General features: G+C 42.8%; 1 long non-coding RNA gene across 3 annotated transcripts; it reads left to right on the plus strand.

Moving 5' to 3' along the window:
• The first annotated feature begins 1741 nt into the window (after nt 1–1741).
• On the plus strand, nt 1742–22554 carry LOC310674531. 3 transcript variants are annotated; one of them, XR_014509632.1, is made up of 5 exons: nt 1742–1876; nt 2786–2960; nt 13431–13530; nt 16422–16493; nt 22142–22554. It is a non-coding gene; the product is annotated as an uncharacterized lncRNA (long non-coding RNA). The 3 variants fall into 3 exon arrangements; XR_014509633.1 differs by having other exon boundaries at nt 2790–2960; XR_014509634.1 differs by lacking the exons at nt 1742–1876; nt 2786–2960 and adding an exon at nt 4610–6010.
• Nucleotides 22555–23243: the final 689 nt, after the last annotated feature.

Below are 23243 nucleotides of genomic sequence, written 5' to 3' on the forward strand. Positions count from 1 at the left end.
GGTCAATGCTGGACTTTGGGCTATCAAATTTCAGCAGTGCCCTATGTGGTCTGAATCCAGGAAGCCTAGGTGTGCAACTCCACTTATGGGATACTCCACTAGAGAAGTAGGAAGATCTTTTTTGTCACTACTTCCTTCCCCCTGCACTATCCCAAATCTGCCCTGGAGTATTGGGGTACCCTTTGGAATAATACGGGAAAGCTTCAGGCAGAATTGACAAAAAATCATTTCCCTTTCCTTGCGGAGTGGGGGATGGATCTGACACTGGATCTCAGTCTCTTCTGCAAATGCCAGCCCCTACAATGGAAGAACAGGCCTGGATTCTGTCTATAGTCTGAATACAGCTATTGTATTTTTTCTTTTAGAAATCTGGAAACTCGTTGTTTAGTAAGGGAACTTGGTTTAAACTAAACTGAGTGTTTAGTTTGCATGGTTTGCCTCCACATGTGTGTGTGTTTAGAGCTGGAACACATGGTCAGCAGGACCCAATACAGCACCCTATTTCACTTCAGACTGGGAGTGGATCAAATATTCCTTTAAAAGGGGAACATTTCTCAGGAGTCAAAGTACTAAAAGCATTGCTTACCAGCTCCCAATGCATTATGAATAGGGCTAATTTGATCTCTTTTTGCATTCTTTTTGCCCTGTGCATATAACTATATAACCTATGGTCTTAAAGGTATCAGATTATAGTTATAAGACCCTTTTGTGGTCTTAATGCTGTGATCCTTCCATCTTAGGCTCAGGTTGTGTGTGTGTGTGTGTGTGTGTGAAGACAGGACAGACTCCGCTCCGCGTCACTTGTGAAGGCAACATGAACCCTGGAACCCTGGAATCTCGCACCACTCAGAGATTGGTGTGGCGTACAACATGTTGTTGTTGTTGTTGTTGTTGTTGTTGTTATACTAGTTAATTCCTTGTTACTCAAAGGTATCCAAGTGACTTAATGTAAAAGCATTAATATACACTATGCCGTAAAAACAAAAGAATCCTTGCTAGCAACCCAGCTAAATCATCAGAAAATAATGAGCACTTAACTGGTCCTAAGAAAGGTATTATTTGCCCATTGCCTCTTTTGAATCTTTTTTTTAACTGACAGGTATTGCTACCTGAGTTTTCTCTTCTTTTTATGCTTTATCATTTTCATAATTGACACCATCAAAAAATAAAACATCTCCCAGGGAAGGACGTGCCTGTGGGCTTAAGCCGCTGTTGTGTGATGTGTGTATGACCAACCTACATCCCATTAGAACAACCCAAGGCTACTCTGACTCATGCCCGGGGAGCCACTTGAATTGCCAAATAAGTCCTCTGGCCTGGATCATTCACAAGTGTTGGTCCATACTGCTTGTCAGGCACCGCAGGCAACCAAGAAAGAGGGTGGAGACAGAGCCGCCATAGCATGGGAGGGGGGAAGAGTTAAATCCTCCCATTTCTCTTGAGGTGCTCCAGATCTAGATTACAGATATAAAAGGCAATGCTCTTTGGAAATGGAAGGGTTAAAATGATACCCAGAGAGGGGGTAGGGAAACATTAGGAATTACTTTCTGACAGTAAGAGCTGTTTGATAGTGGAACAAAATGTAAGAAAAACACTGGGGCCTAATTTGATTAGTAGAATGTCTGTTATCTGGTGGGCGGGGCTTCAGCATTGTGCGCTGGAATCAGCCCCTCCCTTCGGGTGTTCAGTTTAGTTCAGTTAGAGAGGCCAACAGTCATTCTCGCCTCATGACGTTGTTTTAGTTTCTCTCAGACAGTAGGTTATCGTGTTACAATTTTCTTTATTATTAAAGCTTTGCTTGACATATACACAAGCCACTTACTTTGCTGAAAGAAAAGCAACTATGCTGAAGACTGGTGGGATATTCTAAACTTGAGTGAGTGAGGGGATATTCCCAGTCTGACAGGAGGATTAATTCATTTATTTTTAAGAATGGCAGCTCAAGTTGCTGGATTATGCCAAAATGGCTAAAATGAGTGGAAGAATCAGAAATCAGGAAGACCAAAATTTTAATAAGGAATGGTGAAAATTTATAACCTATCTTAAAAACCATGGTAAATAGTTAAAATCGTTAGTAGGATTGGAATTTCACTTGTAGCTTATTGGTGAATTTTGGACACAATGGAGACGTAAAAGATTTTGATTATCATAAAAGATGCAGGAGGAAATGATTAACAACAGGACCCACAAAGGGGAGGAGAGAAGTCCAAGAGATTCCTTGGAATCTTGTTTTTATTTTGTTTGTTTAATATGTGACTGTAAAATTTTAACCTGAATTTATAAAAAATAAATAATGATTTTTTTAAATCACCCCCACTCTCCACAACACAGACAACCTCGGAAGGTGGTGATTCTCCTTCATTGGAAGTTTCTAAGCATATGTCGGATGTCCATCTGTCAGGAAGTCTTTAGCTGTGTTTCCTGCATTGCAGGGGTTGAACTAGATGACCCTTGGGGTCCCTTCCAACTCTACAATTCTGCGATTCTGTGAGTCACACCACAGAGACAAAAATTTCTAGATCAAGGTATGCAGGCTGTAACCAACTACCAAAGCTGCTGAACAACTTTAATAATAATAATAATAATAATAATAATAATAATAATAATAATAATAATAAATTGATACCCCGCCCATCCGGCTGGGTTTCCCCAGCCACTCTGGGTGGCTTCCAACAAAATATTAAAAATACAATAAAACATCAAACATTAAAAACTTTCCTATGCCATCTTCACCTGAGGAAAATGAATAGCTGTTCCACTGTTTTGTTTTGTGTTTTTTAAAAAGTCAGATCTTCCAAGATGTGTTGCATGGAGAGAGGAGAGAAACTGGACAAGGGAGAAGAATCACAACATCATGAAGCTAACACGGCTAAAACTGGATAAACAAAGCCTTGCTCATTCATAGTCAATGCCAGGTCTGGAAGAAGTCTGAGAAATTGTTCTGCTAGAAAGATAAGCAGGTGTGCTTAATTGTTGAGTGGGGGGGGGCAGGAGGGGGCCATTATTTGTCTGTTTAGTTGCCTAATAACTTTAGCATAAGTCTGGAAGAAAACATTGTCCTGGAATGGGAAAAGACTGAGTTCTGTGGAAAGGAATCTGGTGAAGAAAACCTCAAGCAGAGGTCTCCCTGCAGCCTCAGCAGATCTCTGGAGGAAAGCGCTTGAAAACTCTTCCTGGATGCCCCATCTCAGGGTTTAACAAGGGAATTCAAAATCCTGTTAGTTTCATTCCTAATTATGTTACAACAGCGCAGCGTGGAAGAAAATCTCGCTATTGGCAATTTGCTGTGGTAAGCTGAAAACTGAGTTGCCCAGAATTGCCACATTTAAACTGTAATGTGCAGCTTCAGAAAACACTGCTCCTGCCTCGGCTCCTCACCCCACAGCTGCCAAATTCCACAGAGCGCCTCGTCTCATTCAAACCCCTTTACAACAAATCTGTATCATTTCTATTTAAGAAATGAAAGGTCAAACTTCAGCTGCATCTTTGAAACCTTAGAATAACACTGTTTTCTCATTTTTAAGTGAGCAGCAGTAATGGGGAGGAGGTGCTGATCTGGACTGAGGCTGCAGCATGAGGAGAGTTAACCATTTATGTTGTGCTATTTTCATACTGAAAAAACTCCCCCCCACCACCACCACTATTTGCAACTTTGGAGACAAACAGGTGGAAGAGATGATTGGGGGGAAGCATAACTCCTCCTCCTCCCTCTACATCATGATCCTGTTCAAAACGAGGAGCCATGTAGGCAATAGCCGGGGGGGGGGGGGGATAAGAACAACTTAGGAATCATGGTTTCAAATGCATAGTTAAAGTTAAATCTATTCTGATCCTAACAGCCCATTGAGACATTCACAACCAATAGGAATTAAAGAACCTTTTAATGAGGGTGAAAGAGGAGAGCGCAAAATATGATCTGAAGCGCAACATCAAAAAAACTAAGATCATGGCCACTGGGCCCATCACCTCCTGGCAAATAGAAGGGGAAGAAATGGAGGCAGTGAGAGATTTTACTTTCTTGGGCTCCATGATCACTGCAGATGGTGACAGCAGTCACGAAATTAAAAGGCACCTGCTTCTTGGGAGAAAAGCAATGACAAACCTAGACAGCATCTTAAAAAGCAGAGATATTGCCAACAAAGGTCTGTATAGTTAAAGTTATGGTTTTCCCAGCAGTGATGTATGGAAGTGAGAGCTGGACCGTAAAGAAGGCTGATCACCGAAGAATTGATGCCTTTGAATTATGGTGCTGGAGGAGACTCTTGAGAGTCCCGTGGACTGCAAGAAGATCAAACCTATCCATTCTTAAGGAAATCAGCCCTGAGTGCTCACTGGAAGGACAGATCGTGAAGCTGAGGCTCCAATACTTTGGCCACCTCATGAGAAGAGAAGACTCTCTGGAAAAGACCCTGATGTTGGGAAAGATGGAGGGCACAAGGAGAAGGGGACGACAGAGGACAAGATGGTTGGACAATGTTCTTGAAGCTACCAGCATGAGTTTGACCAAACTGCGGGAGGTAGTGGAAGACAGGAGCGCCTGGTGTGCTCTGGTCCATGGGGTCACAAAGAGTTGGACACAACTATTCGACTAAACAACAACAACATCTTTCGTGCATCTAACTCCTCGCTTCTGCTTTAATGTCAGAAGTATTGATGTCACTGGAATGAAGACTTCTTACTCTAATTTGCCCTTCATAAAAATGGGAAACAAGCAACTTGGCCAAAACAATCCAGCAAGGAAGTGTCATTTAAGCCTAGTTTCCCTACATCCAAGTCCATCACATTGAATCCTGTGTGGGACTGATACTAATGCAGCACAGAAACCGTTGCAAACCTACAGCAATGCTAGAAGCTGGAACTTGGATTGAAAGTCTCCTGTTGGCAGCATTTGTCAGCCTGATGTTTACAAAACTCCAGATGTTTTGCTTGATGGGGAGGAGTCTAAAACATCTGGAGGGCACCGGGTTGGCAAAAGCTACAGATGTGTGCAGGGAGAGAATAGCTGCTTCCTCTCATTAGGAAATAATTTTTAAGAGGTCCTCTTTTTAGCAGGGGGGAGTGAAAGCAAATAAAGGGTCAGAGGGAGTAAGTGAGCAGCTGGCAGAAGGACAGAGGAGTGTGACGGGAGCATCAGGCAGTGAGTAGATGAAAAAGAAGAAGAGGGCAATGGCAGGTGCGCTTAACAGCCGGTGGTTCAGATGCCTGCATTAAAGTAAGTCACATTCTCTTCATATGTCACACATTTGGTATTGTTACGAGCAGCAGGGAAGCTGCTTCAAAAGAACTTCTCCCCCCCCCCCCCGCCCTTCCCTCCACCCACTTTGCTTGCCACTTTATTTCTCTTCCTCCCTACAGACGACAAAGGTCACAGTCAGAGAGTTCTGCCTTTGCTAATAAGTTTCTGAAATGCAGTTCACTTCCCAACCTGACTTCCCCGCACAGACGTCTGCAAAGGACAGAACTATTAGCTTGTCTACAGATGGGATTTGGAGAAATGGCTGTGATGTCAGACGCAGCTCTGATATTCAATGGATTGATCGAGGTGCAGTAGATTCAAGGGCAAGCTGACATATCCTCCGGTCCTGACAGGTTTCTAAGCGGGAAAGGGAAAGTAGAAGAGGTTGTAAGAGAAGCCTGGGTACATCCTCTGGATGTTACAGGATGGCTGTTTGCTGCTTTCGGCAGGCTGCCATTCATTACTAGCTACAGGCTATAGCACCAGGAGGCCAGTGCTGCAAATATAGCTTTATTAAAAATGCACCACCATAAATGACAGGCTATGAATAAATGCTTGTCACCTGGGAAATGTGCCATGGAATAATAAGCTGAATGTTTGTGCATTAGTTTTGTTTGGAGGCAGCGGTTCAGACTCTCTTCTAGCACTCATCTGGGCAGAGATGGTGTCAGAACTTGGCATCCTTAGGCAGTTATCCTGGTCCAAGCAGAGCTCACTGCTGAAGTCTCTTCTTGGGTACACTGTGTACACCACCTTGAGCTCCTTGAAGGAAAGGTGGGGTCTAAATGCAATAAATAAAAATTTTCAGGTAGTGGGATGGTGATTTCCTACTGGATGTGTGGTATTTAAGAAGCGGGGGGGGGGGGCAACTTAGAATAGAAAATAAAGAAAGTGTGGGAATGAACACAAATCCACTGAAGCTGACAAAACAGAGAATCCTGCAGAACCCAAATATAGTAGTGCTTGTGGATGCTAATTACATTTGTCTCTAACACATCTGTTCAAGAGCTATGTTGTGGAGGCATTGTGATAATTAGGAATTTTACATAAAAATCAAACCAAAGTGTCAATGAGAATGAATTGTGTGTATACATGTCTCCCACTCACCACCCTATAGCCTAAACTGCAGGAGCTATGACAACAATATAGCTCCTTTAAACACAGAAGCTTAGATCTGTAAAGCTCGAACTAGCGGAACATTTAAAAAGAGCAAAGACACTTAGATGGCAATCCTCTGCCCATTTACCTGGGAATAAGTCTTAATGAACTGAGCCTCATGGGATGCAGTGGTGCTTAGTCCTGAGTAGGAGTTGGGGAGAAATTCGATTCAGTTTGCTTTTAAAGGCAATTGTATTAAATTTGCACTTTCTAAAACAATGGGATTGGTGTTGATCCTAGTTGGCGCTGACCCGTGACAGGGCCTTTTCAGTGGTGGCTCATGCACTGGCTGGCCTAGTGAAGAGCAAATCTGGAGTTGATGGGCCATCTAAGGAATCCTGCGGCCCGGGAAGAAAGATGTTGCCATGGTGTTGGGTGGGGGGGGGGTGTTTGAAGTGATAGGAAAAGAAAATCTCGAGCAAGGGTTTCTGGGAAGAAGGGGAAGAAGGAAGACTGTGATCCATCTTGAGCAGACTGGCTGCACTGCTGTAGGGGACAAGCGCCTCTTGAAATGACCATGCTGTAAGATCTGGACTTGCTCCACACAGACTGAAGGTGTAAATAGGTGAATAAACCATATTTCTTAAAGCTACAACAGTCTCTGCCATGTCTCAATTGTCCAAAGGACCACAGACCCTAGGTATGTGCCTGGAACCTCATAGACTCTTGCAACAGCTCAGCAGAGAGAGGGGGAGGCACCCAACTTTTGTAATAATATATTTCACAAAGCAATTATTATGTTCTTCATGACCACCAGACAGATCCTCACATTTACCCTTTGTGATACTTTCTGCACATTCACTTGAATTCCGCACTGCTCCAAACCACACTTTCATCCAGTACATTTGTTGTTGTTTTCTTCGGGACGGCACATCAAACCTGGAGTTGGTGCGGCCTGCAAATCGCTTGTGGTGAAACCTGATCAACTCCACTGGAGCTGCTGGAGCCGCCTGGCCGGCATGGAGGCTGTGCTGCTTGCCGTATCCATGGATCAGTGATAATACTGATCGACAGGGATGCCTGAGCTTCGAGCCAAGTTGATGTGTTTTAAAGGCTTGGGGGCTTACTGCCATCTGTAGAAAATCAGCCCATATAGGTATTATATTGCCGTAGGTCCTTCCCCTGCCTGGCTTGCTTCCACGGTTACCAGGCAGGCTCTGCTCTTCCATCAATTGTTGCTGTTTTGTACAACAGCAGTTGAAAAGCAGTGCTTCCCGCAGGGCACAGCCCCATCAGACTTCTCCCTTGGAATCCTCCTGTGTTCCAGCCAGCCCTGTTTGAAGCTCCTCAGGCAACACAGCTTCAAACAGCTTCCCTCGAGAAATCAGCGCTGCCGTTTAATAGCAGGCCCTGTTCCGACTCCCTCTTTCTTTGGAGTGTTTATTTCTACAGCCGAGTGGCACTGCTGCCCGTCGACAACAAGAGGCTGTAATGGGTATCCTGAGAGCTATTGAACTAGATGGCGTTTCAGGATGCAATGACAATAACCACTTGAGGATGACTACAAATGGTCTCATTAGGCATTTGCACATGGCTTTGAACCCTGGAATCCGTGTGCAGGATTCTGCGGCAACGCAAATGCTTCCGGACTTTCCTTCTGGGAAATGCAGGAGTATTTTTTTTTTTCTGAGGGCAGCCTCCAAGCAATGTCCTCATTTTGTGGAATAAAGCTCTGCTTGCTGCTGCCAGGGCTCCCTGAGAATACGTGTGCCACCTACGGTCTTTATTTCATCAAATTTGTACACTACTTGACTGAAAGAAAGGAAAAATAAAAGTGGTTTACAAAAAGAATAACATCATCAGTAAAAACAGTTAAGAACAGCTCTTTAAAACACACCAAAAAGAACGACAATGAATGAGAAGCTAAAAACAGATGAAGACGCATGTCAACATTTCACCTATCTGGATAGGCTGACCTAAATGAAAATGCTTTTCAGAGCACAGGGTAGGCACCTGCCTGATGTCAATAGGCAGGGAGTTCCACAGTTTGGGTGCTGCTGCATTAAAAGATCCATTTCTTTCAAATGCAGGACAAGGTGTTTTTGTGGCACCTCTAAGAGTGCCATTTCTATGGATTGAAGCGGTCAAGTGGGTTAAGGCGATCTCACAGGTCCCCAAGTTGTTAAAGGCTTTATATACTAATAGTAAGTAACACCTTGAATTTGGCCTGGTAGCAAATCAGCAACAGGTCTCTGAGCAGAGGTGTTATATGCTGACAGTGTCTCAGGCCTGCTGGCAATAATGTCGCAACATTCTGTGCTAACTGCAACTTTTGGATGAAGCACAGCAGAAGCCTCACACAGAGCACACGGCACTAATACAGCCTTGAAGTAACCAGTGCATGAATTACTGTGGCAAGGCTCTGAGTATGCTTGTTTGTTTGTTTAAGTCATTATTATATATTTATTTATCACCCTGCCTTTTCCCCTTTTCCAAGCAGGCGTACATATGAAAATGAGAAGCACTGAAAACAATCATTATAAAGCAATTAAATGTTGTTAGAAGTAATACTCTATACGTATATAAAAGTAAAGTTATACAAATAATTACAATAAAACATTGTGGCGGCAGCCCTTTCGGTCCAAGCAGTCAGCCCCCCCCCCCAAAAGTGCCTTTGCCTCGGGGATCGCCTTGTGTCTCTGATCCCTAAAGCCCACACTCCCGTACCACCGAGGCCCCTTCCATGCCCATCTGCGCACCATATGGAAGCATACCGGGGGCAGCTAAAAAAGAAACAGAGCAGACTTGAGTTTGCCTGGAAACTTTCAGCTTTATTGTTTCTTCAGGCTGTTCTCCATTTTACCTTTCCATCTCTTGTCAACTCAAATAAATCCCTTATGTCTGAAGCCCTTGGAAAGAGGCGGGGCAGCTTTTTTTGGGGGGGTAAGGCAAGAAATGTACTGAAACTGTGGTTGTTTTAAAACATTCAGCTACCATTAGTCAGTCATGTACACAGAGTAATAATCTTGCTAAGATAAACTGCTGTCAGCATCATTGTGCTGTTTCACAAATTGCTCTCACCGTTTTCCCAAGAAGCCTGACTAAAAATAGCCAGTGACAGTGATAAACGAGGCTGAGTGGAAACGCTGTTACCAGCGTGGCTCCCCTCGTGCTAGGAATCGCTACCAGGAATTCAAAATACTGTGCAACTTTACGAAATGCTTGCAAAAGTCGTCCCGAGAAAGGATATTAACAGAGAAGGCTGTGCCATTTGTCTTTGGTGGGGGGATAAAGGTAAAGGTACCCCTGCCCGTTCGGGCCAGTCTTGACAGACTGTAGGGTTGTGCGCTCATCTCACTCTATAGGCCGGGAGCCAGCGCTGTCCGCAGACACTTCCGGGTCATGTGGCCAGCGTGACAAGCTGCATCTGGCGAGCCAGCGCAGCACACGGAACGCCGTTTACCTTCCCGCTGGTAAGCGGTCCCTATTTATCTGCTTGCACCCGGAGGTGCTTTCAAACTGCTAGGTTGGCAGGCGCTGGGACCAAACGATGGGAGCGCACCCCGCCGCGGGGATTCGAACCGCCGACCATGCGATCGGCAAGTCCTAGGCGCTGAGGTTTTACCCACAGCGCCACCCGCGTCCCTTGGTGGGGGGATAACCAGTGCTTTTTTCTGGGGGGGACGCCAGGGGTACGCATACCCCTAAGCATTTTGTGAATCTAAGCTTGGCCTCATTGAGGGGCAGTATTTCAATATGAGCAGGAAAATAAACTTTTCCTAAACTTTTTTTTTTAAAAAAAGAAAAAAGCACTGGGGATAACCAACATTAAAAAGGCCCTCAGCACACACCCCTTTATAACCAAAATGAAACACCAGTGCCTCTGTCATGTCCTCCAGCTGTGGATTAGGGGGTTTCTCCTCCAAGAGCAGTCTCCAGCCTGCAAATGCGTCACATTCATTCGCTCCTTCTGAACAACAATATGCGCAAATGCAAAAAGAAGAATCCAGTGACTTCCTTTGTTGAGACTAAGTTTCTAGGTAGAATGAACCACAACCATTTCATTGTGCTGCTCCTCTAGAGAATCCGGTGATTCACCCAGCAATTCAGGGGATTTCATTTCACAAACTCTCACATGGTGATGGATGAACCTCTCAGTTTCTCATTCCCGCCCATTTAAGTTCATTCACATTTCCCATCAGTCTGTGATTCTTAAAAATAATAAATCAAATTGCAGTGGCACCCTGTGCAAAGACAAAATTGGGTGACTGTCAGGCTTCAGGGGACCCAATCCCCCTCCCTCACAGCAGACTGCCAGTAATAGGAAAAAATAAGAAGCTCTTACCAAAGTATTTTATTCAATATTCAGAGAGAGCTATAGGATGTCACCTCTTGGATGTTACCTCCGTCTCTCCTGTTATACATCATCCCTGCATTGGCTGACCTGTGCTTTCTGCCTCTGAGCTTTCTGTTCTCTTACTCTCAATGCCCGCCGGGTCCTGGGAAGGGGGGGGGTCTGGAATGCTTTCCAAAGACACTGAGTCTGTCAGCTGTCTCTCCCCTGATGCTGCTTCTTTTTCCTGTTCCTCTCCCAATATTTCCCAGCTCTCCCCCCCCCCCCGCAGCCTCTGAACTATTATCTTCTGCAAACCACTGATCTAAATCTATACTGTCTCCCTCTTCTCTGGGAAGTGCAGGAGAAGGGGGGGCTATCGCCACCATTCCTTCTCCGATGCCCAGTCCCTGACAGTGACCCTCCCTGTCTCACCTTCCACTCTTCTCAGGTTGCTACATCATAGTTGCCACGCCCTGCGGCACCCATTAAGCTCGGTGCCCATTGTGGCAGAACAGGTTACACTGCCCTAAATCCGCCTCTGGACCAATGGTCTGTCTATGCAGAAGTGGGGAGCCACACCAATATTTGATATTTATTTACTAAATTTCTACAATAGCTTCCAGACAGCAGTGTCACTGGTGCAAGGAGACAGCAGAGGCAATGTGAGTGTGTGAGTGAAGCCAATCTGACACTCCCCAAGGTGCATCTGCATGACCCTGACTCCATTGCTGTCTCATCCCTCCCTTCCTAGCAAGTAGCAGCAGCAGCGGTGGTCGTGCCAGGAGACTTTTGCTCCATCTCTGCCCCACTGAGCAAGCCGCTCCTGTGTCTCAGTAGAAGTCAGCTTCCTTTGTGCCTGTGACTTTTATGCCTATTAGTAAGGGCACATCTAATTAGCTGCAGACTAAACGGCCCTAGAGATGAAATCAGCAAAATTGCTGCACAGATAAAGCAGACTATTGCGCCTTTAAGGCCTGGACACTGATGGATTCCCCAACCTCACTCCCAATTTTGTTTCTCTATCAAAAACAAAACCCCTGGGTACTATTCCAGGAAGCTTATTTACTCTTCCTGATTTGATCTGAGAGTTTCTTTATAATAAAGGTAAATCGAAAGAAAATAGTTTCCGGCAGGAAACCTACTTTCTTTCTCCTCCTCCTCCTCCTCCTCCTCCTCTTGGCCTGTGTTTCCCATCACAGCCTACTGAATTTCAGCAGAGGCAAAGAAAGAAGAAGATTAAGATCACCCCATTCATATTCCATTCTTCTTAAATATTTTTGTTGCAGTAGAAAGCCAGAATCCTCTATTCTCTTGTTCAGTGTGTTTAGCCCTTCTGCCTCACAGCCCCCCAAACCCCTTTGGGGCTCGATCACTGATTTCACTTTTTGGTCTCTTGACGTAAGTTTTTTTAACTGCTTTTTTTTTTACTATATCTATTTTTAATACATGTATTTTTAAATAGAATAATGTATTTTGAAAATGTTGCAACCTGCCTTGCGACCTCATGGGGAAGGGGCATGTAAGAAGTCTAATTAGTAGTAGAAGCAGTAGCCAGACTACTTTTATTGCTGTTTGCCAGCTGCTTTTAATGGGTGTGGAAAGTCCTATGAGGAAAGGGTGAGGGAATTGGGTACATTTAGCCTGGAGATGGGAAGGCTTGGGGTGGGGAGACATGAAAATGCTCTTCAAATACCTGAAAAGCCATCACACAGAAGAAGGCCTGATCCTGCACTATACATTTAAAGTAGTTTCCTATCACAGTCATGGCTTCCCCCAAAGAATCCTGGGAAGTGTAGTTTGTAAAGGGTGCTGAGAGTGGCTAGAAGACCCTTGTTTTCCCTCAGGGAGTTACCTGAGAAGAGGAACCACCCTGAATAGGGGTCTCCTAAGAACTACCAGCAATTTTACCGAACTAGTTTACTGATTGTGGGCTCATTCGTTGTACAGTGGTACCTCGGGTTACAGACGCTTCAGGTTACAGACGCTTCAGGCTACAGATGCTTCAGGTTACAGACTCCGTTAACCCAGAAATAGTACCTTGGGTTAAGAACTTTGCTTCAGGATGAGAACAGAAATTGTGCTCCAACTGCGCAGCAGCAGCAGGAGGCCCGATTAACTAAAGTGGTGCTTCAGGTTAAGAACAGTTTCAGGTTAAGAACGGACCTCTGGAACGAATTAAGTACTTAAAAGGTATCACTGTATCCTGTCTACACATTTTTTTGCATACTTTTTTCCTTGAATTTAAATGCAAAATTCAGAGAAGTGCACATTTCTAAGGATCATGATATTTCAGTTTGCATATAGATTTGGTAGGTCCACATTAAAAAACGAACTGATTGAATGTTTTCTCCCTTCCCAGGAGCTTGCTTCTAACTGTAAGTCAGGACAAGACAACAACGTCTGGATGCATGGAGTGTGAAATGTCAAAGGAAAAACACCTTTTTTTCAGTGAACCAACCAGCTTGCTACCATGGCCAAGGGTGTTATAACAGGCAAAAGTCAGATTGTATTTGGAGGCTTGACACATTCAGCAGGCCAGCCAAGCTGCCAAGCTAAACTGTCATTTCTACTGCTTATCTAAGATCAGCTGCAGAGATCTGATGGAGGGGTGTAGTCTTAAAGTAAGGAAGCCAATGGAATGAATGTGAAATGGAGTGTAAGCCTCACTGGGTACTTATGACACACAGACCTGTGTGCAAAGATGTAATTTTAAATATAATCCCTTATTTCTCCCACCCCCCTGTCTTATTTCTATTTCAGGAAATTTCATACATTTAGCTCCAGCTTAAGGTGCAGTTGAAAGATAACAAAATTATAATGCAGCATGGCCTGGACTAACAGGATGAAGCAGCAAATGGAGGTACAGAACCCAACATTGCTTCAAATACACTTCCTATTCTCAACAATGAACGGTTTTAATAGCTTCCCATTAAAGCACTAAGAAACCCAGCAACCAAAAGAAATTTAAAATAGTGTTTGTGTATCATCTATATGAAATTTAAAATAGTGTTTGTGTATCATCAGCATCTTAAAAAGTAGAGACATCACTTTGCCAACAAAGGTCCGAATAGTCAAAAACTATGGTTTTCCCAGTAGTGATGTATGGAAGTGAGAGCTGGACCATAAAGAAGGCTGATCGCCGAAGAATTGATGCTTTTGAATTATGGTGCTGAAGGAGACTCTTGAGAGTCCCATGGACTGCAAGAAGATCAAACCTATCCATTCTTAAGGAAAAGACTCCCTGGAAAAGACCCTGATGTTGGGAAAGATGGAGGGCACAAGGAGAAGGGGACGACAGAGGACGAGATGGTTGGATAGTGTTTTCGAAGCTACAAACATGAGTCTGACCAAACTGCGGGAGGCAGTGGAAGACAGAAGTGCCTGGTGTGCTCTGGTCCATGGGGTCACAAAGAGTCGGACACTACTAAATTACTAAACAACATCATCATCTATATCTATCTGTCTATCTATCTATCTATCATCTATCTATCTATCTATATCTATCTATCTATCTATCATCTATCTATCTATCTATCATCTATCTATCTATATCTATCTATCTATCACCTATCATCTATGTATGTCAGGCCTAGGCTATTAAAAGTATTAACATATTTAATAAAGCTCAGTTACATTGACAAACTCAGTTACATTGTCCTTCAATAAAAGGACATCTTGAATTGGAATCTCTTTGTGCAAAGCTCTCTCCTTTCCTAGGACCCAAAGGAGGTGCAAGAGAAGACATGCCCCCTCTTCTCTTTGGCCACCAAACCCTTGTTGTGTGGAGGGCCTTCCAAAATGTTCTCTTTGAAGACCTCTTGCAACTCTTTTAGAGAATGAATGACAGAAATAAGGGATCTGGCAGTACCACTGCCCTGCACTTCTTTGGGAGCGATGTCCTTGTCCAAACCTACCTTCTAGTTGCCAATTCGATGTTAATTTCCATGCACCGGGACCAAAGGTTGAAGGAACAGGTGCAGCCGCCAGCTCCTTCCCTGTTATCATCCTCCTGCCATTGATGCTCCCTGTAATCACTTCATTGTGAAGTTGCATTTTCTGTAAAGCCAAACAATGAATAATGGATGCAAAACTAAGTGGCATTGCGAGTTCATTAGTATGCATATTGTTTGGAATTTGTTTCAGTGGGTGCTCCGAAGCCCCTCTCTCCTCTTTTGTGTTCCTGGCTGCCTTTGCTTCAGGCTCTGCTAATGTTCATTCTCTATTCATTGATTCGTGTCTGAAGTTTTACCTGCATTGTAGGTTATTGTTGTTGTTTGTCGAGGTCTGGCTTAATTTCCTATAGAGAACATTTTCTTTTGCCTCTTGGGGGTGTTTCCCCCCCTTTTCTTAATATCCTCTTGGAGCGCATTAAAGCTATCCCGCTGGTGCCGTATAATTTGTTTTTCCAGAAAGAAGAAGAAAAAGAAAGAGCTTACCATTGTAGGGCTGAAAACTATTTTTTTTTTTTTGCTTTCATTTTGTATTTTCAAATAATTCTGCTGGCATCTAGAATATAACACCCTTTTTATTTAGTGCCATGCCTACCTGTGAATTTGCCTGGCCCATAACTATGTGTACACACACACATACACCTTGCGGGTTCTCTCCCAGTCCCTTAGGTACCACTGAGTTCGACATGAATAGTTGAAGTTCAGGGTTTTATTCCTTTTGGAAGAAGAGGAGGAAGCTATCTTTCATGGCCAGCCATATCTGCTTATGTGGTATGCATATTTAATTTGCCTGTATCACCTTCCTCAGAGGAAAAGCTATTATTCTCCAGCAGATTTATAGCAGACAAAACATTTCTAATACTGGCCCTATTTTTATCTCTTATAATGTCTGTCTTCAATGCGTGTACACACACACACCTTACTGGTAAAAAGTGTATCATTAGACCTTGCCTCTGGCCATCATTACCGGGGAACAGATGAAATGGGATGGATGTTACAGAAAGTACGGCTGACTACAACTTTTCTTCTCCTCCGCATGCCCTGCTTCCCGCAACCCCAGCACTCCTCCGGTACAGATTACCCTTAGCTGTCATTGAGCTACTAATTGCAAAGAGCTTCTATTATCTGTATTTCAGTCATAACATCCATCTTTTGCAGCTTGCCTTCCATAGAAAGTGGCAGCTCAAGAAGATCATGGTGTACCAGCCTCTCACATGTCTACATTTTTAGAGCCCTTGCTAACTCACTGTATTTGGAGAAAGATTGTTGTGGTAGCTGTGGTTATTTTAGTTCATTATACAGGATGGAGTTTTTCTTTCAGAGTTCATGGAAGATTATCCACGTCATGTTGGGAGGGGGAATGTGTGTTTCCTGCTTCAGGCAGAGATGAGCTAGATATATAAGCTACAATTCAATCATCCAGTGGGTTAGGTGGGTCTAAAGGTCAACTTGATGCCCAAGACTGGATTGCTGTTCATACCTGTACACACAAATCTTAGACTGCAGCCATGTTGTCGACAAGGACGGCTGGGCAAATGTGTCAATCCAATTTCTTTCAGTTCCTCATTTTCCCAGTCTTAAATTTGGTTCTCCATATTTTCACACCGGTTTGTGCTTTATTTATTTATTGAAGTTCAGTGCAAATTTATTCTTATATACATATTTTTGTATACATTTTTTCCTAGAGTACTCATTTTTGAAAAACAATTTCACCTGACATAATGCATTTTTAAAATGTTATTTTCAATAATCTATGCATTCATAGGCACACTTTACCGTAGTGGATGCATTTTTTTTACAGATTCCTTGGCTAGAAAACTCCATTGCAAAATTCAGATTGCAAAGGATGGCTGTGTTTCAGATCACATATTAGGTAAGTTCACCTTTAAATGCAAACTGGATTGACTGCCTCTCCCATCCCTAGTTACAAATCAATCAGCCAGGTATCCAGAAGTCAACATGCCCAGAGTTTGGTTGCCATCTACATCTGCATGCACAGATCCTAGACTCCAGCTACCTGCCACTGGATGAACCCCAGCTGTTCTCCATACATACCAAGAGGTGTTCTGCTGCCCATTTAACAGGGAACATTACCACTCCGAGGCCCTTAAAGCATCTATAGAAGTGCCTGGGGAGGCAGGCAAAAGTAGCATGCTGATGTAAAACAAAGCTGAATTGAAAACTAAATAGAGCACAGATATGGGCTACAGTGACCCAGTCCACCTTTGGCTGTGTCTTAACCTGACAAGCAAGGCTGCAGATTATCTAGATGAAAATGTATGTGATCCACCCACAGTTCTACAGTTGCGCACCCTCTAATTGTTCATTTTGGGCACCTTCTTGTTAGGACCAGAGACTATTTGAGCTCTGCATGTTCATTAAGACAGCCCAGACGAATAATGTGAAAATGCTTCTTCTGAACTGTGCCTAATACTGTCGTAAACACTGCCAAGCTGTTCTAAGTGATTTTCCAGTTAAGTTACTCCCTTCCCTTCCCCAGTAACAAACATACACACATGCACAAGCACCAAATTATCCTTCAGCCTCTCAATCTGTTTGATTGTTTTCTTTGTTCGGGGGAAGCATTTAAGAAAATAAATGTCGACATTGAGCTCCTGCTGCAATTAAAGTGCTGGAACTTGGCTCCTGCGAGCTCCGCTCTATTATGAAGCCTTGTCCATTGATTCTTAAATTGTACACTAATGAACCCATCAATTCATCACAGCATTTCTATTACCCGACTGCTGTTGTGGGATCCAGCGCGGCTGTGTCTGCAGGGATCGGGAGAGTCTGTTGCTGCTGGTCCTACCAGCGAAGCCATCAATGTCTCCATATTGTTCAGAATCATGACTCCGGGGCATAATATGCATCTTGCTCCCCTTTAATACTTTTCACTGCATTTGGGGATCGGATTGGGGCCGTGGGGGGGGGGAGATATCCTTCATTGGCTCATTGTGGTCAAAACCAGGGGTCCTATTTATTAAAAAGGATTAAATTCTATAGAAAATTTTACTTTTAATTCATGTGCATTATTCAAGGCATCTTACAATAGTTAAAACTGCAATATCGAAATAAAACAGCAATATTGAATTGAACATAGCAGAGGCAGGTGTAGCAAATGAAATGTAGCCTTCAGATAAGTTATTATCATCCTGGCAAGGCAAAAGGATGGCGGAATTAAGTTTAAAGTGTTCAGTAGGCAACCAGTGTGGGGCCCACTTAAGTTTAATGGTTCTGTAGTATTGGTGCTGCCACTAAAAAGGCCCTTATCTCAGCCAACTATACTTCCACTGTAGGTAGTACAAAGAATCACTTGATTTTATGAGTAGATAGGCTTGAACCAGCCTAGAAAGATAAAAATGATTAGTGTTTAACACTGTGGATGTGCAAAACACACCTAAGGCTTTGTGGTACAAATGCAAGGTTTTGTTGATATGAAAGTTTAGTTGGAATTAATAGCAAATGCCTATGTATATCTACTCAGATGTAAGCCCCCTCAGTAGGGCTTATTCCCAGGTAAGTGCATATAGGGTTGTGGCCTAACTGCCACTACTTACTATTTATTATTCATAAGATGAGACCCGCCCCCAAAGCTGCAATCTCCTCTACAATCTGTGGGGCTTTCTTCTGGTTTTTTAAAAATGGTTAGAATCAGTGCTTAAAAAAAATATGTTTAGGGGTACTTTCATTTTGACTCAAGAAAATCGCCATTTCATAGTTCAAATCGGGGGAAATAAATACTGACCCTCAATGAGGCCAAACTTTCATCTGTAAAATACCACACATCCACATTCCACACTGCTTCACACATTAAACGCTCACTTCCATCTGAGACTCAGGAAACACCATGACAGGAAATAAAGCCGCCATTGGGGGTAGCAACAGAACTGACGATTCACCCTGCTAGAGAAGAAGCTATTTTTTAAAATAATTAGTTTCTTCTCCCGTTAGATTCACAAAATGTTTAGGGGTATGCGTACCCCTGCATTTCTCCAGAAGAACGCACTGGTTAGAATCATTAAGTTTATTGGGGTATATATCAAAAATCAGGCCTGACTGAACACTTAAAGGATCTGAAAGGCCTTTGTGTTTCCCATGAAACTAAGAGCACTGCCCAGGCATTCCTAGTAAGGAGGAAGCCCCTTGTTCCAGGAAAATATTGTGCAACTTCCCATTGCTGATATCACTGCACTCCACCTGCCTTGGTCCCTGATTAGTTGCTTTTGTAACTCATGACGCTGTTCCCTTACAGTGAGGGTGAAAGGACTTAAGTGGAACCACAGAAGAAAAAGGCTGTCATTGGCAGCAGCTTCTCTGGATATTTTAAGCAGTTTTAATAGCACAGGAGATTAATGAATATATGATGCTCTCTTATGCTGTGTCATAACATTGGTCCATAAAGTCCAGGGCTTATCTGCTGTGACTGGCAGTGATCTTTAGAGTCTTAGGCAGATGTTTTTCCTCTAGCTCTGATATGTGGGGTCCTTTAGCAGGGTATACACGGCATGCAGGCTACCACAAAGCTATGATACAAATAACAAATATTTCCTACCTCCACCAGTTCCCATGGTTCATGTCGGCTATCAGTTTCAGGTTATCATGATGGACATGGTAGGCAACCTGACTCTAAACAAATCCAAGATTTTATTAAGCATTTATTAAACAGATATTCCAAAATGTAGTATAAAAAGGTAAAGGGACCCCTGACCATTAGGTCCAGTCGTGGCTGACTCTGGGGTTGCGGCGCTCATCTCGCTTTATTGGCCGAGGGAGCCGGCGTACAGCTTCCAGGTCATGTGGCCAGCATGACTAAGCCACTTCTGGCGAACCAGAGCAGTGCATGGAAACGCATTTTACCTTCCCACTGGAGCAGTACCTATTTATCTACTTGCACTTTGACTTGCTTTCAAACTGATAGGTTGGCAGGAGCAGGGAGCAAGCAACGGGAGCTCACCCCATCGCAGGGATTCGAACCACTGACTTTGTGATCGGCAAGTCCTAGGCTCTGTGGTTGTAGTCTAGCGTAAAAGCAGCTGGCATTTTTACCTTCTGTGAAAGAGCGTGGTATCTAGATGCTGCTGGGTTTCAATTTGCAACAGTCCAAGTCAGCATTTATTTATTAAATTTGTACACCACCCTTCACCGGAAGATCACAGGGTAGTTCACAACATCGAAACACAAAATGGGAACACAAAATACATGCTAAAACTAAACCAAATACAACCTAATAACCCCCTCCCCCAAACACATTTAAAAAGCCATAGAATGTTGAATTGTCATGGGTGATAGGGAACCTTGACTAACATTCCATCTGGGGTAGGAGAAGGCAGTCTGAACGCCCCTCTAGGCTCTGGACAAACAATGATTAAAAACTGTGAAAATGCAATATATATTTCGGAACACACATATTCACTTATTTGATTCCATTTATGAAGCACTTCCAATAAGATAATCTCAAAGAGGTGTTTCACAGTAAAACAAAAAACACACATCAACAATTAAAAACAATTCCATATGTAAACACAGTTCCATATGTAGAAGTCATTCAGTATATACAAACAATCAGAAACAATGCTGTATATAAAAATGATGTTTTATGTAAAAACATAGAAGGATACAGCTCAATATCTAAATGCTTTATGCGAATTTTGCTCATTAAAAATAAGTGTGTTACCAAGGTGATTGGAAGAATACCGTTTTAACTCTGTGTGAGGCAGTTCCTTCTGTTTAATGGCTGTAGGCTGGAAGTTTTGTGACTGGTAGTTTACGTTAAAAAAAAAAAGGGAGGGATATCAGTCGAGAGGTGATTTAGAGGTTATGATATGCCTGGTCCAAGACTGAATGACCTTGTTGTAACCTTTATCATTCTGTGAGTCTTTAAACTGCTGTGATGTGTATAAAATGACACCTTAGCTTAATAGCAGTTTTCTGTGGATGACAGCACACCCTTCCCCCAGTCTGTCACACAATGCACTTGTTCACTGGCTGCAGGAATAGCGTAACATGGCACAGTGTCTGGTTGCTTAATCAGGGATGTTTCCTTTGGATTGAGTAACTGACTGAATAGACACCCAGTGGGGTGGAAAGTCAGCTACTTTGTGCAATAGGATCTTGCATTATTACTATATGAGACTCACACAGCGAACAATTCTTGCAGGGAGGGGGTGATGTGTAGGAGAACATCATGTTAAAGAGGAATTCAAGAGCTGTTAGTATCCTTGATCCCCACGTCCACTTTCATTTTCTCAAGCATGCCAAAAAGCCTCCTCCTAACTCAGAAGGTTTACACTGAGATGAATTACTACTGTTCCTTTGCTGCTGTTGCATCCTCCCCATGCTATAGCATGATCAACCCCAGTCATCAATGCAATAGGAAGTAGACTGAATTTCATCCATACCTTGGCACACAACACAAAATTCAGTGCCAGCAATAATGGGGCTGATGTTGCATTTAGTGCATCTGCATATAATGCATAAGACTTTAACTCTGTGCTGAATTGCTCCAGCCAGTGATTTCAATCTGCATGCATTGACAGTCATCCTGTCATAAACGTGGGCAGGGAGTCTGCCACCATGTGCGCCCAGATTACACCCCCCCCCCAGTGTTTTAAAAAATGGGGGGTCGAGGGAAGCAGACACAGAGAGATGCAGGCAGAACAAAAAGGCTGGAATGGATCTCCAGCTTCTGCGTTATTATTTTTTAAAATGAAAATTTATCAACATTTTCGTACAAATTTCTCCTAGTATACACTTTTGCTTAATGTACACATTTTTGCAAAGCAATGTTTCCTGATATAATGCATTTGTGTGTGTTATTTTCTCTAATATACATGCTTTCCTGCACACCTTACCCTAGTACGGTATATGCATTTCTGTACACATTACATTGCAAAATTTCAGGAACTTTGAATTAAGAACAACTCTGCGCTGGTTCACATATTGTTTCAGAGAGTGTGAGCTAGGTAACTTTGAATTTGAACTGGATCATGTTTCTTCCTCATCTCTACCACTAAGCTGCACAATTCAAACCTAAAAGCAGTGCATGGATCAGAAGGAGGAGAAGGAATAAGAAGTCACTTAGAATGCTACTACAGCCTACAAAAACAATTTTCTATCCCTTTGACAAGTGAGTTATCATAACAGTTTCTGCCACAATTAGATTATTTTGTACATATATACATTTGTAGTCACAACATGGAGAAGATCCATATGTTCCCCAATGACAGGAATGGGTTGATCCTTGATCATCAGAAATTCAGCTCAGGATTTGGCAAATTTGATAAACCTATAGACTTACGCTGAACTGTTCATAAGCTTGGGATTTGCATGATTTTGTTAAGGCCAAAATCCTTAATACAATGAATGCCTAGCTTAATCCCTCCTATCCAAACCTCAGTGGCGTACCAGCTGATTTTCTTGGTAAAAGTGCATATTTGCTCATTTTAAAAAAAGAATACTAAAGATTTAATTTTATAATGTGAGCAAAAAAATTGCTACTGAATACAGCCTCTGTTCCAGTAGGAGCTCAAGCTAGTACAAGTCAATCAAAAGGACTTACTGAATGCTGTTCAAGGACAGACTGAAAATTAAGTCACGTTTCCATTATTTGAGGTGCATCAAGCTGTGAAAATTGACAGAGAAAGGAGAGATTATATGCTGAACACTGGGAAAAAAGATTTTCTTACTACAACATTGTTATCCATATGGTAATTGAGTATCCACGCGTAAGCAAATAAAAGATTTCTGAATTAAAAGTCCCTGCTGAACTTTTATGTCCATTGAAAAGGCTTAAAATCTTTGCTGAAAATGAAGGAGTTTAGAAAAGCAACGGCTGGAGGTGAAAATATGCCTGAGGGAGTAACCTTAGATAGATAAAGCTGGCTGTTTTTCTTCATACTATACTTATTTTTTATTGGAAATTTATAAAGGAAGAAGAAGAAGAAAATAGCACACCACAAAGGGGGGGAGAGAGAAAAAACAAAATTAAAACTGATCTTTAAATATAAAAGTGAGAACATCAAATTAAAGAAGGAGAGAGAAATGTGTATTGACTAAATACCTTAAACTAGGAGTTTAAGGAGTTCATGTTTTGTACTAGTGAACCTCCCCAGTTTCAGAAAGGAATTCTGAGCCTCCTTGAGACTGATTTGTGCTTCACCAAAGCAGCTGGTCTGATAATGTTCACTCTTGCTTTAAAGGCTGGGGAGGGGGCAGGAATGGGAAAAAGAGAGGAGAAGCAACATAGGCCCAGGGTAGGCTTTGAGGAGCCAGGGAAAAGGACACAATAACAAGAAGTCAAAAATAGAAAATAGATTGGCTAGCGCAGTGCTAGAGTTTTACATGCAGAAGATCCCAGTTTCAGTCCCCAACAGCTCCAGGTAGGACTGGCAATGTCCCCTTAACCATCATCATAGGACACACAAACTGAAGTCAAACCCAAGAGCCCTCTGACAGGTAACATCTCCAAGTGACCAGGGCTGCCAACAAGATGGGTCATTTCATTCTAGAAGAGTCTCCAAGTCCCTATTTCCAGGGACAGTCCCAGGTTTACAGAATTCATCTCGGTTTTTTATTTTATCTGCTTTTCCTTAGGATGTCCCTAATATGATTGGAGAAATATTGG

The sequence above is a fragment of the Podarcis tiliguerta genome, assembly GCF_965153285.1.
Source record: "Podarcis tiliguerta genome assembly, chromosome: 3".
In the NCBI taxonomy this organism is placed as follows: domain Eukaryota; kingdom Metazoa; phylum Chordata; class Lepidosauria; order Squamata; family Lacertidae; genus Podarcis; species Podarcis tiliguerta.